This window comes from Camellia sinensis, chromosome 11 (assembly GCF_055761805.1).
Source record: "Camellia sinensis isolate YWXY chromosome 11, ASM5576180v1, whole genome shotgun sequence".
NCBI classification, from domain to species: Eukaryota; Viridiplantae; Streptophyta; class Magnoliopsida; order Ericales; family Theaceae; genus Camellia; species Camellia sinensis.
The window spans coordinates 146,200,668-146,212,844 of record NC_138971.1 but is presented as its reverse complement, the minus strand read 5'-3'; the positions used below and the strand labels follow the sequence as shown (position 1 = coordinate 146,212,844).

The window sequence follows — 12,177 nt, the reverse complement described above, 5'->3', positions numbered from 1 at the left end:
TGCACATCTCTCTTTGATTTAATCTGGAAGCACACTTCTACTTGAGGGGGGCTGAATTGAACTTGGTTTACTTGTGCTTCACTTCAATTGAAATATCCAACAATTGCTATTGGTTTTGATTTAATTTTGTTGTCTTTCTATTTCTTGACACCTCTTGTTATTGTTACAGGTGGATATCAGGGTAGCCCCTGGAACTCATGCAACTAAAGTTGTATGGATTTGATAATGAACCATGGTCTCCTGGTGATGCTCCTCAGGTTAGGACTTCATCTTTCTTTAAAATTTATTATTGTGACAATTCTAGTTGTTTCGGTTTCTTAATAATGACTATCAATATATATTTTTTTGAAGATTTACAAGATCTATTACAATTTTTCCAGGCGGTAGAGGGCAAAGACAATAAGGAAATTGATCAGCTCTTCAAGTCAGGCAAGAAAAAGAAGAAAGGGGAGAAGAGTGCTGAAGAGATAGCATTGCTTGTTGAAAATGTTATGGCTGAGCTTGAAGTGGTGGCTGAAGGTGTAGAATTGATTAGACAGTCAAAACCTGCTATAAATAAACTCAAAAGGCTGCCTCTCCTTAAGGAGGTTGTTCTCTCAAAGTAAGATGATTTTCTCTCGTTAGTTTCATTGACATCATGTTTCCATTTTATTATTTATGGTTCTTATCTTGTTTCCTACATCAACTGTTGTTTGGTGCAAGAAACAACTTCATGATGGAGTATTAACCCTCCTGAAAACCTGGCTCGAACCCCTTCCAGATGGAAGCTTACCGAATATAAACATCCGTGGGGCAATATTGAGGATCTTAACTGATGTACAAAAGGCGTTTTCTCCATTTCTTTAAGTGAGATGTATTGCACTTCATGCAGTTTCCCATTGATTTATAGCATTATGATAGGAGAGAGCAACTGAAGAAGAGTGGTCTTGGGAAGGTCAGGATTCTCCTTATGAGGCGACACTGACACATGAATAATGGTTATGGCTTGGCAGTGGAAGGAGCAACTCTGCATATTAATTTTTTGTGTTATGCAGGTTATTATGTTTTTGAAGTCTGATAAGGAGACCACAGCCAACAGAAGAATGGCAAAAGACTTGGTTGATAAATGGGTAATGTTATACATTTTTTGGACTTTTGGCACTCATACATGTATTGATCACTCTTCATGGTTCCCCTTTGTACTTGGATAAATTTTATGGTATTAGTTTGCTAGAACATAGTGTGAAAGTGCATGTGGTGGATAGACTTCTTTCCTGCTCAATGATCAACCCAAGATTTATTCTCCAAGATGTTGATGAAATTGTCTTGAAAATCCAGAACCATTCCTGTTTCATTTTATTTTCTACTGAGCTATCTTTGCATGATGTTTGGTCATGGGGGATGTATTTTCATTGAGTAAATTTATGAGTTTTGAAGATGTGCTCTCTGATATTGTTTTGTTCTCCCCTTCTAATATTGTTTGATTAGTATGTGAACCCTTGTATGTAGGTTTTGTTTGGAACCTCAGGAGTTTTTTTTAATAACTGATGTGGGCACATGGTTTCAACTCGTTCATATTAATATTTCCTTATCATTTAAAAATTTGAAAATAAAATGCAGAGTAGACCAATATTCAATAAGAGCACGCGGTTTGAGGACATGAGAAACTTTGATGATGAGAAGGTTCCCTTTCGGAGGCCATCTGCGAAAAAGTATATATTATCTTTGTTCAATTTGCTTACACATGTGTTTTGAGTGATTTAGCCATCTTGACCTTGTTTTCATATATATCTAGTCTTACTCATGCGAGGAATGTCTTGTTTATTTTTCAGTAGGCCAATGAATAAAGCTTCATGAATGGAATCCAGAGATGACGATCTTGATTTGCCTGAATTTTCATAGTAAGATGTCATAACAAAATTAATCCATTGGGTCCTAGTCAGTCAGTCAATTTTGATTTTATTATATGGGTGATTTGCACTGTGTTTTGAATGTATATATTCGAACACTTCAATTTTATGAGGGATGTGCAGGGAATCGAAGTCTGGCCAGTCATCTTCCATGCGTCTTACTTTAAGGCCCGAGGCAATGCCAATGGATTTTCTGGTTCGCCCCCAATCCAAGATTGATCCAGATGAGGTTAGGGCCTGTGCTAAATAGGTTGTGGAAGATCAGCACCATCTGAAGGTTGGTCTTCCTCTATTGGACACTTAAAACGAAATAGATTAGGATAACTATGACAAACTCTTAAATTTAACCATCTACTATTGCAATTAGTTTCTTTTTTTCATAATATATATAAATATTATGTATGTATAAATGTATGTATGTATGTATGTGTGTATGTGTGTATACATGGCAACGGAGAGAGTGCTGAAATGTCTACAGGATACATGTTCAAAATATGGCTTCTATGTGTTGGAAGTCTAATTGATTTGAAGTTGATTTTTTCAATCCATTTAAACTCAAATGATGCCAGTTTAATTTTCATTTGAGCATAAGAAATCTGAGAAGTGGTAGTATATGGAATTTAATTTAAATCATGTAAATGACCTTGATAAAATTTAAGCTATTGTGAAATTTCAATTTTTATCTAATAATAATGATAAACAGAATTTCTTTTGATAGAGGCCTTTTTCTCAAGCTCGCCGTAAAAGATTTTCGAATGTGCACAAGCAGTGTTGATTTTGTTCGACCTATTATTTTGGGGACATGACTCCCTTAGGGCAGAGCGCATATTTTTTTATAAACCCCATAAGGTCAAATCTCATGTCAACATGCAACTGCAATATGGTATGTGCAGCCTTTTCTCTCCTGTGGATCAAAAAAATAAACTAGAAGATAATGTTTGGTTCACTGGAATGAAATTGAATGGTTATTTGATCAAAATATTCATTCTCATGTTTGGTTGATGGAAAAAATAATGAAAAATGCATTGCAAATGAAATTGTCATTTACCATTGTAACTGAATGATTACTTCATAGGCAAATCTAAAGAACAATCATTTCATTACATCTCATTTCAATGAACCAAATAATAACAAAAGAGTCCTAGGCCCTCCTTTAGAAAGGAGGAGACCAAAGAGGAAAGAAAAGAGAGAGAAAGTAGTTTTTATTTTCCCCCTCTTACCTGGCCTGAATGAAAGCTGATGCACTGTCACTCTGTTCCAAGCCTATAGCGACCCCGGTCTTTTCCCATTTGATTATTGTATCTGGACTTAGGTTCCGTAGATTCCGTCATTGTATAATTGTTGTTGTCATTCATTATTTTCTTATTTTGAGTCTTGGGTTGTGTTGGGAAGATTTGGAGCAGGTTGGTTGAGCTTAGGAACCAAGTCTAGTTGCCCAGATTTTGGCTTGTCCGCTCGAGCAGGAGTTTGGACGCTCGAGCGGGGAATACACCCATCCAGTATGTCCTGTGTAGTGTTGGCCGCTCGAGCGGGGGATTGGACGCTCGAGCGGGAAGTCGTGACTAACGCTCGAGCGGGGAGTTGGGCGCTCGAGCGGGGACCTGTCTGCAAAAACTTCTGGGAGAGTGCATTCGCCGCTCGAGCGGGGGTTTGGCCGCTCGAGCAGGAGTCTGTGAGTGGCGCTCGAGCGGGGGTTTCCACGCTCGAGCGGGGCGACTGGTATAAAAATCCGAGATCCGACTTTCAGGATCATTTTTCATCTCCTTTTTTATTTTAAAACCCTAGAACCGTCTTCTCCCTCTCCCTACACACCTTCTCTCTTAGGTTTGATCTACTTAGAGTGTTTTTCTACCCTAAGCCCTTTGTTAAAAAGATAGAGTGGGTCGAGGGCTTCCGTTTAATCTGAACAATCTTGGGTTTGGAGCACTTTGGTTTTTGTCATCTTCTCCATTCGAGTTCTTCGCTTCAAGGTAGGGATTTCCTACTCCATCCTATAAGTTTTGTCCTAAGTTTTGGTATTTTGATATGTTGGGAGTACTTTGGTAATTTTGGGAAAAACCCTAGTTGTATTAATAAATTAATTTGTATAATTAATTTAAGGAAATTGGGGAATTTGGTTAAATCCATGAAATTGGGGAATTTGGTTAAATCCATGAAATTGGGGAATTTATTGATTAAATGGTGTAGTTGGATAATATAAATCACTCGCCTATTGAATTGTTAGTATATTTATTTTCGAGTCTAGAAATAATTGATTTGGGCTATCGGTGGAGGATAGTCGTGCTTGTTGTAGACATTGCATGCGGATTAGGGAAAATTGAAACTAATCAATTTGTTAAGTCATAAATTTAGACTATTGAATTAATACAGAAATTACATGTATTGATTGAGCATTGCATATGCATATTGTTTGGGAGGAGATAGGGGATGTACTCCATGGTTTAGGGGAAGATAGGGGATGGACCTCTAAACCGGATTTTTGTTTGGGAGGAGATAGGGGATGGACTCCATTAGCACCATTTTTATGTGTGCTTATTATATTGAAGTGTTTTTACATGAATATTGATACAGCACTAAAATGTGTATCAAATGGGAAGTATGAAGTGTTTTGATATGAGCATGAGTCTCATTTGTTTTGTTGATATTGGAAGTAATGGGAATATGATATATAATTCACAGTTGTAAGTTTGGCTAGGTTCTGAGCCATGTTGATAATAATGGAAAGTGAAATGTGTCTTAGACATTAGTGTCATGAGACTGTTTAATGATAAAATTGATTATCTTGGTTAACCATCTATTGAATGCTATAGCTTTATTCAATGCTTATATTTGGTTTAGTATTTTTCTACTGGGCTGTGGCTCACCCTTTATGGGAACATCATTTTCAGGTTCAGGTGATAAGCTACCTCCACGGACTTAGCCTGGAAGGATTTGATGTTTGGGATTTTGAAGACTTGTCTTTAGTTATATGTTTTATTTTGTTATTTTTGAGATTTCATGTAAACATTCAAGCCCAGGGCTTAAGTTGTAAATGAGTTAGTACTCATCCTTTTTGTGTCCAAGTGTTAGCTTGGAAAGATGTAAGCCCCTAGGGCATTTATTTTGATGTTGCAGGATGTTACATGTGATGTCTTTCAATAAGAATACTCTGATGAATAACTCAAATGATTCGTTTTCTTTTATAAATGCATGTTAATGTTATGGTTATTATCGGTTATTTTGAGGGCGTGACAAAGCCCACAATGCTTGTGATAAAATGGTGTTTCATTGAATAAGCGAGACCCTTACATTGAATTCCATTTCACAGTGGTAGCTGATTACTTACCTATACAACTAAGAGATTTTAGTAATTAGTCTGGCTAGCAGCCTTTATTTATTTCTGGTACTAGTATATTTGAACACCAAGTCATATTTCTACTCATATTTATCAAAACAAAAAGAAGTCATACTTCTACTCATAATTTTACTTGATTATTATGTTATTCTGTTATTAAAACAAAATAGTTATCACACCAAGTCCACTGCATTTTAATGTTTTTGGCAGTGTGTTTTTGCTGTGTCTATAACTAAGTAGCACAGATACGTCCTCTGGAGCAGACATGGACACATGTAGTTACGTCTGGCCATGTCTTAATATATATATAAATATATTTTTTAATTCTTTTCACTGGCCACATTATGGATATGTCAGACATGTGTCCTATTTTTGGACACCCACCTGAAATGGAGGGGTCAGACAATATCTTTGAAAAGTTTTAATGAGGGGACAAATTAGACAAAGGAAACCTTTTCACCTTTTAGAAGAAATAACTTCTTTTGGCCACTTCCCCTTCAAATTATTAGTGATCTTTTGACCACTTCCCCTTTATAGCGGTCCCGATATTTCCTGTTGTTGTTTAACTATAATCCGGACTCGGTTCCGTAGATTCGTTGTTATCTTATCCTCATTTCTATCCCTTACTCTTTTAATTAGAATTTTGGGTTGTGTTGGGCAGGTTGGGAATAAGTGGGTCGTGTTTTAAAACTTAGAAATTTTGCCCAGGTTTTGGTCTCTCCGCTCGAGCGGCGATTTGACGCTCGAGCGGGATTTTGTTGTTGCCTCTCCGCTCGAGCGGCAGTTTGGACGCTCAAGCGTGAATTTCCTTCTCTCAGCATTTTGGTCGTCTGCAGAAAATTCTGGGAGAGTGCACCCGGCGCTCGAGCGGATCTTTGGACGCTCGAGCGTGAACCTGTGTCTGTACGCTCGAGCGGGGTGTTGTACGCTCGAGCGGACCTGCTTTTATATCAGTTCGTGAAACCACCTTTTTGATCACTTTTTGATTTCCTTTCTCTCTCTTACTTTTTCAAAACCTCCATTGGAGAGCACCTCACTCTAAAACCGAACTTCTCTCTTAGGATTGATCTACCTAGAGTGTTTTCCTCACCTTGGGCCTTTGTAAGAAGTGTGTTGATCGTCGAGGGCTTTGTTGAGATCTGAGAAATTTGGGATTTGGAGCACTTCTGAGTTTTACTCATCTTCCCCCTTGGAGCTCTGAATTTGAGGTAGGGATATCCTACTCCTCTCTATGGATTTTGTCTTTAAATTTTGGTAATTTGAGAGGTTGGGGTTGGTTTGGTAATTTTGTGAAAGTTTGGGCCTTTTGTGTTATTTTACAAAAGTTGGGGTTTTTATTTGTAATAAACCTAGATGCATGTTTGGTATAGAGAAATGGAATAAATGTTGAATCATTGATGAAAATGGGACCTAAGGGTGGTAATGGTAATTATGGAAAATGACCTAATTACATTGTTTAATTAATTGAGATAATTAATTGTGGGAAATGAGGAAATGAAATGGAATTGTTGAGATTGGGAGTGCATGGGGTTAAAGGGTGTAGTTGAATTATTTATCACTCACCGAATTGAAATGTCGATTGAATATCCATTGTGCATTTATTTCCTGCTTAGAAATAATTGCTTTGGGCTACCGGTGGAGGGTAGTGTTGATTGTTGTAGACAATGCTTGATGATTAGGCAAACTAAAACTAATCAATTGGATGTGTCATAGAGCATATCGGTTGATAGAATACATTAATTTTATGTATTGATTGATTACATATGTGATTCTGTGTTTATATGCATTACTTGTGTATGGGAGGAGATAGGGGATGTACTCCACGGTTTAGGGGAAGATGGGGGATGTACCTCTAAACCGGTTAATGGTTTAGGGGAAGATGGGGGATGTACCTCTAAACCGGTTGTTGGAATGTTGATATAGCTCATATGCTTATCGGTTGAAGTGTTGATACAGCTCATATGCTTATCTGTTGTAGTAGTGATATAGCTCATATGCTTATCTGTTGTAGTAGTGATATAGCTCATATGCTTATCTATTGAAAAGTTTGTTTGATTTGATATAGCACTAAAATGTATATCATCATTGTTTGCGAAGTATGGGAGTAGTTTATGTGTTATTGATACAACACCATAATGTGTATCCACCTTGGATTTCGAAAGTGTTCTAGTGATGAACTATAATCTCATCAAACGTTCTGGCCAGAGTATTGAGCCTTGTTTTCAAACTCAAAGTTGAACAAAAATGAAAAAGTGAATTGTAATATAGACTTGGCTGTCATGGTAACGTAGGGAGATGTAAATGGAAGTGTCAGTGTTGACCATCTATCAGTTGCTAATCTTTTAGTCATTGTTCATGGTTGGTTTAGTGTATTTCTACTGGGCTGTGGCTCACCCTATATGGGAATATCATTTTCAGGTACAGGTAGCATGCCACCTCCAAGGACGTAGCTTGGGAGGCCAGAGGCGGACTTTTTGTTGTTTTACTTTTGATGTATTACATGTAAATTCAAGCCAAGGGCTTAACGTGTTTGAGTTAGTACTCTTTTGTTGTAACCAAGTGTTAACTTGGAAAGCTGTAAGCCCATAGGGCATTTGCTTTTGTTGTTAACATGTAATACTTTTTGTAATGAAACTCTGATAAATGAAAGAATGTGAAGCTTTTGAATATCAATGCATGTCTTATTTAGTGGGTTTAAAGTTATTATTTTGAGGACGTTACAACTTGGTATCAGAGCGTACCTGGTTCGAATACTTTGGGTACGTGGGAAGTGATTAGTATCACAATGGATTTCTCTCGCTTGTTAGAGACTTAGACGTAATGTTACGTACTTTTGTGATAACATGTTTATGTGACTATTTGGGTATGGAATGTAGTTTCTTGGATGTTGATTGGATCCTTGGGTTTCTGGGAGTCCAGTTGGAAAGGCACTTGATCAATGCTGTTTCTGATCGGAACTCTAGTAACGCCTCGGGACTATCATTATCTGGAAATGAAATTCGTAAGTGCTTACATGTTTATGTGCTTATGTGGAGTGAATTACAGTTGTCCATGTGTTAGGATGTAAGTGTTTAGCTTCGGCACATGTATGAGTGTGCTAACGTGTCTCCGTTACTTTTACTAGGATGCCTAGGCGAGGAAGTTGCGATTTCCCTCCTTCCGCTCGGGAAGAGCTGCGGAAACAATTTGTGGAATTACGCCAAGGTACTACACCTTTGGTGCGGTTCGAAAGATGGTTTGCTAATCTGTCGAGGTTTGCTCCAGAATTGGTGGAGACAGAGGACTTACGTTGTTTTGAGTTTGAGAGTAAGCTGCGTGACGACATCCGTGTAAGGATAGCGGGGTCTTGGCATAAAAGATATAGGGCGCTTGTTGAGGCGGCCGCCCATGTAGAGGCTGCAGTGCTAGCAATGGGGCAGAGTGGGGAGGAAGCCATCTCGGCGACTCCTGTGACTCAGGGTGTTGGTAGGCCTTTTAAGAGGCAGAGGGTTTTAAACTCGCAACAGGGAGGACGGGCTAGAACTGCCCTTCCAGTGTCAGATTTGGGTTCGGGGGAAAGTAAGCAGAGGGGCATCATTTGTTTCAGATGCGGTCTGCTGGGCCACAGGGTTTCGGTTTGCCCACAGAAGAAAGGGGTGGGGTTAGCAGTTCAACCAGTAGTTGTACCACCAGGATCATCCAACCAGTCGGGTTTTGGACCGATTAAATGCTCAGTGGGGAGGCAGTTGTTGGGGTCTTCATCAGCCCAGATTCTGAACCAATCTCGTGCTCAGGCACCGCCTACCTGTTGGGTGTGTAATCAGCCGGGTCATATTCGACGTTCTTGTACTCAGCCGGGAGCTTCTTTAGGGGTTTTGCAACCTAACCAGGCTCAGTTTCTTTCGACTGGACAGGAACAGTATCGTTTTGGGGGACTAGCAGGCCAGATTGCGAGGGCCTCAGTAGAGTCAAGTTCCCAAGCCCCAGCTAGGGAAGTTTGTAGTTGTTCCAGGTGTGGGCAGAGGGGGCATACCAGTGGTTCTTGTCCGTGACTTGTAAGCTCGTAGGTTGCCTTATGTTCGGAGATGACCAACTTCGGCGGTCCAACAAGGGACGGTAGTAGTAGTAATACTGATGGGATGGTTTTGTTTTGACTAATCCGTTTTGTAATCAGTGGATTATTGTTTTGTGATCATTGGGTTCCGTTGTGTAACCAATGTGTTTTGGGAAGGTTGAAACATCTAAACTGTTTGTTTATCTATATATATATACATATATGCTTTGTTTGTTAATTTCCCTAGAGTGGGTGAATTGGAGCATGTCGTAGCTCTAAAATTTTATTAAGGTATAAAGTTCCTATATAAAAAAAAATTTATGCTTGTGACTTGATTTGGGAAGGATGAGGGCTAGAGAGCCATGTTTTCAAAATTTGGAAGAACCACCGAGGGGTACGTGTCCTAGCCAAGGTAATATTGGAGCGAGAACTGTTTTACTTGCCGAGTGTGTGGAATTACATGAGTACTACCCATTTAAAGTTTTGTGCGTGGTATAGCTTTTGATCTACTGTCGGGTGAACTTGAGAGGATGTGAAGTGTACGATTAATACTAGATGTAACACGTATTTAATATGGTGTCCTACGGGGGCATGGCACATAATTTTGTTAAGGTTGGACTCGTACCTTCGTGGTAAGTAACGTTGTCAAAATTGCAGGTGTACTGATTGGCCGTTTCAAGTGAAGGGATGTCAGCCCCTATATAAGGTTGTGATTGTTGTATCGGGAGCGATGTGTTGTGAGTAGCTGGTACTATACCTCGGGCTGTAGTATAATGGATGTCTCCCTAAGTTTTCAAATTTCTTTATTTGGATTGAATGTGATAAGTTCGTACCTTAGCACTGGTCAAGTCAGAGGATATTATCAGAAGCGTTAATTGGGTATATAGCCCATGGTTAGAGTGTGACCCGTGGGTGGAGTCACAGTGGTATGGTGTTTGCGGATGAAGATGTGGGTTAATGACGAGGGAGGCGAGGACTTTTACCCCTCTGGAAAGTTAGATGAGTGAATCTTTGGAAGCCCTATCGGCGACTTGTGACGGTGTCTGGGTTTGGTTCATGATGGTTGCCTAGCGGTAGTGTGGACTAGTGGTTTAGCACGGAGGCCGGGCCTCTTGATGGTACTCTCGAGATGAGTGATAAGTAAGATATAGAGTAACGAGTGGATCCTATGAGTTATTGGAGGATTCGGTGTAGGAGTAAGAGGGCTTGCAAAATAAGGAGGTTTTGCCTAGTACGGTTGAATGTGTTAGATGGGATGGTTTCGAGAGTTGCGCGGTGTTGGCAGGACTATATGAGAATGTTTGAGGGAACGTGAGATTTGTATCTCGAGTTAGTGGGAATGGTACCTGTATGCTGGTTCGTGTGTTGGGCCTTGCTAGATAGTGAGTCTGTGGTGAGCCCCCTTGGTTGTATAGGGGTAGTGTTCATATTGTGATTGGTTATCCATTGTTGGGTGTGGGTTATGAGTGGATGCTGCCAACATTCTTTGAAGGAAGAGCAATTCGTGTTCTAAAGTAATGAGTATAGCGTGGGTCAAAGTAGTCCTTCGTATTCGGGATGTTGTGATTGAGGTTGACCATGTCGGTCTTCGGTCAAGGAAGTGAGCAGGCTTGCTAGATAACCATGGCGGGGGATGGTGATTCCCTTAGACGCGATGTTGAGGCGATTAAATTTTAGGAAATCCAGTGAGATTCCAAAATTTGTGGTTCGTGTAGAGAACTCCGTGGTTGGGGTTAGTGGTCTGAGTAGCACATCAGTGTGTGGATTACTGAGTGTAGAGTTTATTGAGTTGACTAGTCAGCTTGTCGGTATCGGGTGTTGGGGTGGCATGGGTCACCTTGAGTTTAGTCTCGTTCGTTGTAGACTCCGTATGTTGATTAAGGAAAACTGAAATTAATCGAACATGTTTTGTCGTTGAGTATGACGGTTGGAATAATACATCTAATATATGTATTGATTGATCATTGTGAATGATTGGCTTTTTATACATTATGAATGTATGGTGTTTAGTTTGATGTTGATACAGCACTATAATGTGTATCATTTGTGTATTTCTGAGCCGTGTTTATGATTATAAAGTGGTTAAGTAAAGGGAGGCGGGATAAAATTGCAAAACCATGAATTTCTTATACCTTATGTGTTGATAGTACTGTTGTTATTTCTATTAACTATCATTATAGAAATGTTATGTTCTGTGTCGGTTGTGGCATCACTGTATGAGTGATGGTTATGGATAGTGCTGTTTTGGAAAGAAATGGAAAACAAAATTTTTCCAGTGTTTGGACCATATAAATGCGTTGTTGAAAAGTTGATTTAATTCAAGAATTTTAAAGAATTCCAGATTAATCTTTTGGCAAATAAACTGTGGATGACTCTGCGTTTTGGGTAACACCGTATTTGTGAAAAATGTTTGCAATGCTTTTAAGTTTTCGTACGGAACATGCAAGATTTATTCCGGAACGTTAACGTTGAAAATTTAAACATCTTTGGGAAATGCCTCTTGAACAAGAAAATGTTTTCTTATTATCTACTCTAAAGATTTGCTTTGGTCGTGTTGTTGAGTAGTGACTTAGCTTGGAATGCTAGCCGGTTGTTGGTGAATTGTTTCGGGGGAGGTTTGGTTTGTTGAGGCTTGCGTACCTAAGGTGTGGTTGTTTAGAATGTGTTTCCTTGGTTAGTATCTTCCTTGCTAAGAGTAAGTCGGAGGTTTGTTGTGAAAGTAATTTCTTTCCTTGGGGCTCGATTGTTGAATGCTCTGTTATCAGTTGGCCTTGTGTTTTGGCGTACCCTTAATTTCGGGGACGAAATTCTTTAAGGGGGGGAGGTTATAGCGGTCCCGATATTTCCTGTTGTTGTTTAACTATAATCCGGACTCGGTTCCGTAGATTCGTTGTTATCTTATCCTCATTTCTATCCCTTAC

At 39.4% G+C, this 12,177-nt stretch overlaps 1 pseudogene across 1 annotated transcript; it reads left to right on the top strand.

Annotated features, from left to right (window-relative positions):
- The first annotated feature begins 383 nt into the window (after positions 1 to 383).
- Positions 384 to 5,054, top strand: LOC114281215 (protein IWS1 homolog 1-like; annotated as a pseudogene). Its single transcript, XR_014344767.1, has 7 exons — positions 384 to 816; positions 872 to 934; positions 1,035 to 1,109; positions 1,600 to 1,691; positions 1,812 to 1,880; positions 2,013 to 2,166; positions 4,778 to 5,054. The product of XR_014344767.1 is annotated as a protein IWS1 homolog 1-like (transcript).
- The last annotated feature ends 7,123 nt before the right edge of the window (positions 5,055 to 12,177 follow it).